This window comes from Pseudopipra pipra, chromosome 6 (genome assembly GCF_036250125.1).
Source record: "Pseudopipra pipra isolate bDixPip1 chromosome 6, bDixPip1.hap1, whole genome shotgun sequence".
NCBI classification, from domain to species: domain Eukaryota; kingdom Metazoa; phylum Chordata; class Aves; order Passeriformes; family Pipridae; genus Pseudopipra; species Pseudopipra pipra.
The window spans coordinates 65,036,621-65,041,310 of NC_087554.1; the positions used below are offsets into that span (position 1 = coordinate 65,036,621).

General features: G+C 47.6%; 1 long non-coding RNA gene across 1 annotated transcript; it reads left to right on the forward strand.

Annotated features, from left to right (window-relative positions):
* The first annotated feature begins 2,447 nt into the window (after positions 1–2,447).
* LOC135416517 (uncharacterized) lies at positions 2,448–4,329 on the forward strand. Its single transcript, XR_010431614.1, has 2 exons — positions 2,448–2,911; positions 4,177–4,329. It is a non-coding gene; the product is annotated as an uncharacterized LOC135416517 (long non-coding RNA).
* Positions 4,330–4,690: the final 361 nt, after the last annotated feature.

The window sequence follows — 4,690 nt, forward strand, 5'->3', positions numbered from 1 at the left end:
AATTGATTAGGACGTCACTGATTAGTCTCCTGCTAATGAAGTGTTGGCTGAGGCTGCAGCAGCTTCTGATATTCAGAACCTTCCTCAAGCCCAGGCAGCTCCTTTGCCAGCAGACAGCTCGTACCTGCTGCCCAAAACACCTTGGCTGGGTGATGTCAAACCACCCTGAAGGTGTGACAGGACCAGCCACCTCAGTGGAGAAAACAAAAAATATTCCCTGTGGAGCATTGTATTTGGGAATAAGTGCAGAGTTTCCCAGCTGCAGCTCCCAGCCCCCTCCAAGACCCCCCAGAACCAGCTTGGACAACTGGCTGACTCCATCTCAGAGGTCTTTTCCAGCCTAGTTGATTCTGTGACTCTGAGTCTGCTTTGTCACAGCTCTGGACTCGTGTGTTTGTGTTTGTTGCATGGAATAACTGTGCAGGGTGGGGGTCCTGAGAGCCTTTTGCATGTTTTAGTGCTGACTGGATTGATCTCCAATTAAACAGGGCCACACCCATGCTGGGCATGAGAAATGAGCTCCCCTGGCAGAGCTGACAGTGGAATTAGGAACCAGCTTCTGGAAGGCAACAGTGAGCAATGGTTTAATTCTTTTTCTCATGGAAGAAGTAGGAATGGAAATGGAAGCTGCTGTAAGTTTTTGTTTCCCAATTATGAATGTTCAAGTCGTTTACGAGGCAAGATGACAACAAACTTCCTTTTTATTTAATGAGCTGAAGAGAACTGGAGCTGGGGTGTGAGCCAGTCTGTAGGGCCAGGAAAACAGGGGTGCTGCACCTGCATTTTAATGGGCTCCAGAATGGTGGGGTTAAAATATCTTTCCTTGCACTTTTAGAGGTTCATGCTCTCTGTCTGATAATGCACTTACCTGCATTTTTAGTTTCCCATGAGTACCTGGGTTTATTCCTGTCCAGCACAACTTGCAATTGCTTTTCTAAGTACCAGAATCTGAAAGAGTGTTTAAAGCATTTAGGTTTGGCATGGGGGGCTGGATGGGGGGCTGGATGTGAAGTAAAGATGTAGTTAAGCAGTTAGGTGGACTTAGTCTTAAGAATAGGCTATTACACAGGTTTTACTCCATGTTTTTAGACACTATGAAGGGTTAAAAGTCTGCCTAATTCAAACTTCCTAACATCTGTAAAATATGACAGCAATAGAACAGAGAAGTTCTTAAGCCTTTTTCTTCAAAGAAGAACTAACTTTGAAGAATGCTTTGCACAGGGATCACCAGAAGTGTGACACTTTCTAAATAACAACTTCCTCACATTTGTTTTTCATTTTCCAGCTCTGATTTGGGCTGTTGAGCAGGGAAAGGATGAGTCAGTGGCTCCCTCTGCCCAGTGGGTGCTCACACCCCCCTGCCAGCCCTGGCACTGCTCCCACCAGTCTGGGAGGGCCTGGGGCAGGGTGGGCTGCCCTGGGGGGAGCAGGGGAGCTTTCCCTGTGGATCCCCCCTGTCAGTGCCAGAGGATCAGCCCTGGTGAGCTGGGGATGAGAGATGACTTTGGGAAAGCTCTGCAAAGGGACTCATTAACGTGAGCAATTTTCCTTTGTTTCCATTGCTCACAGCAGCCTAATTGGGAAGCAGAGGCATTTTCACTTGGAGAAGGATTAATTTGAAGTGATAAATGCCCCAGTATCTGGTTTTCCCTGCCCTGCTGCAGGGACACTGCTCAGCCAGGACAGCACAGGAGCTGAGCCTGCACTGCCACACAGCTCTGAGTGAGGAGACACTGAACTCAGCAGGGGCTGAAGGGGCTCCTGGGCTCAGAGAGTCACTCCACTGACCCTCAGGACAATTCTCCAGAGCTGGCCAGAAAAGCAGTGTCCTTCCAGAGGGAAAATTGAGCAATATCATGGAATGGGTTGGGTGGGAAGGGACCTCAAAGCCCACCCAGTGCCACCCCTGCCATGGGCAGGGACACCTTCCACCAGCCCAGGTTGCTCCAACCTGGCCTTGGACACTCCCAGGGATCATGGGGAAGGAACTGCTGGTCCTGCTCCTGAATAAGGGATTCATCTTCTCTGCCCTGTCCCAGGTGCCATCCAAGTGCTGTCCCCTCTGTTGCTCCCCCAGGATGTGACACAGCTGCACATCTGGAACCAAAGGTGAGTAGCACAGTGTTCCCAGTGTTTCTTTCTGACCTGCAAGATAAAATCCTTAGACATTTTACTATTTCACCATTATCATTCTTCTGTTTTATGAGAAATCTTTATTTGATTTTTTTTTAAAAAATATTCTTTTACGCAGAGATGGAAAAAAACCTTTTATTACTTCACTGCTTGAGATTAGGATCAGTCTTTAAGAAATTGGTGCTCACTTTATGACCTGTGTCTGATTTACCTGCCTCGTTTTAGAAGAGCACAGTTCACTTGGACTCCTCAAAGCTCAGGGATGTGTGGTTGGAACCTACACCTGGAATCCAGAATCAGTGTCCCTTATACAGCACATAAAGGATCTTATATTTTATATATATATATATATATATATAATCTCTATAAAGCATCTCTTGAGGGGATGCTCAGGTCAAGAAGCTGAACTGACCTGATACAACCAATCCAACCAAAGCTGAGTGATCCCACCCATCCCAACCACTCTGCCTTCTCCCCCACCCAGCTGGAGGTGATCCATGTACTTCCCTTTCCAGTGGAGCTGGATATGGACACACAAACCCATTAAAAATATCCTTATTTCTAACAGTGTGTGATGCATTCAGGCTGTGCCCCCAGGCCTTTGTGAGGAAACGAGCAAGGTCACAATTAACGTGCTGGAACTCCCAGTGCTGGAGCAGGGAAGGAGCAGATCCTGCCCCAGGAGCAGCCAGCCATGGCCATGCTGCAGGAGCTGCAAGTGCTCTGCAGTTCTTCTCACAACAAATCCCTCAGATGCTTCAAATTCCCAGGTCTCCAGGTGCTGCACAATTCCTCAGGAATAGCAAAGAATTTCAAGCAGCTTTTGTGCAGGATTGGGTTTGCAGGGAACTGCCTGGGGTAGTGCTTAAAAAAATGACAGAAAAATCAGCTGGAGAGCAAGGGAGGCAGGGGATGGGATTCCTTCTTTCCCACTTACACCAAGTTTTGTGGAATCACTAAAAGTGGCTGAACTGCAGGTTTCTCCAGCTCAGGCAGAGGCAGAGCACAAAGATGTTCTGAGCTCTCTGAAAGGTTCCCAGGGGGTACCCAAATCAATGTTGCTTTTATATGCAAATCCTGAATATGACTTTAAAAAGAACTGCTGCAGGATGTACATCTGTGATCCGGGGGGATTCCCCCCCAGCTTCACCATTTTAGTGGGATTTGTAGGTGTGTGAGGGTTCCTGAGGGTGACTGTGCTTGGATGGGTGTGATGGTGCTGATTCCACCCCTCACCCGAGTCCTTGGACCTTTGCTGGATCAGGTGCTGAGGCTGAGAACTCAATGGGACCATTCCATGGCCTAAAACATGGGATTGTTCAGTTAGTTTTTTCTTCAGGTTTAAGTATGTCCATAACCCACCACCTCTGGGGGGTCACTGTGGTCCCAGCGCTGCTGGGGCAGCTGCAATGAGCTGGCACTAAAAATATACTAAAAATAGGGATATTTGTGGGTGGAGATAAAGATGCCACGCCTGTAGCACTGATCAAAATACTAACAGATGTGGAAACAAAGGCAATACTTTGGATTTCACTGGGACACCCCCGACACAGCGGGACTGCAGCCCCATCCTGGCAGGGCCAAGCTCTCCCTTTAGTCAGAGGAGCACATTTTAGAACTTGTTCTTTTTCAGTGGAACTGTCCTTTACCTAAGGCATGTGTGAAACCTGTGGAACCCCGTGCCCTTGGGCATCAGAAAGGCTGAGTAGGTTTGGGAAAAGAAAATCAGAAAAATGAAGCCCCACGGAGATCATAAATCCCAGAATGGTTGGGGCTGGAAGGGACCTTAAAACTCACCTCATTCCACCCACCAGGTTGCTCCAAGCCCCATCCAACCTGTCCTTGAACACCCCCAGGGATGGGGCAGCCACAGCTTGTCTGGGCAACCTGTGCCAGTGTTTTACCACCAGACATGTCTGGTTAGTCAGATCTTTCTGATCCTACACAACTTTCCAAGGAAAAGAAGATTTTTTTTTTTGTCTTCTTTCTGACTCTAAACATAAATTTTCTTTCTTCTTTTTTCCTCTCCCCCTCGGTGAGGAGGCCCTGGAAATGCTGTCTTCTGCAGTTTTCCATATAAACATCACCCCCAATTTCAGACCAATTTGGCTGAAGGACTGTGTTTGACAGAAAGGTGCAGCTGTAATCTCTCAGGCCTGGCTGGGGATGCCAAATAAATCCATACCTTCTTGACAATTATATCTTCACAAAAGCTTTGGAAAGAACAGCCAAGAAAGCTTGTCAATAAGTTCCCTTTTTCTTAGAGGGAAGTCCTTTGGAGAGCCCAGGGAGGCAGCGATTCCTGACGGATCTCTGGAGGTGCCGCAGTTAGAAACAGCTTTTTATTGACAAACTTGGATTTGGGAGGAAGTTTTTCCTAACAAAGTCTCGGCTCGAGTCATTTCACGGCATGTCCATGAAAGCAGATAGGAAGTAAATCTAATTTTTCCTTGAGCCAAGTAAATTGGCTTAAATGCTTGTGCTGATGGCACAGGAACACTGCACCAATGGATAATGAACCAGCGACTGGGAGAGGGAACAGGGCTCAGGAACAGCT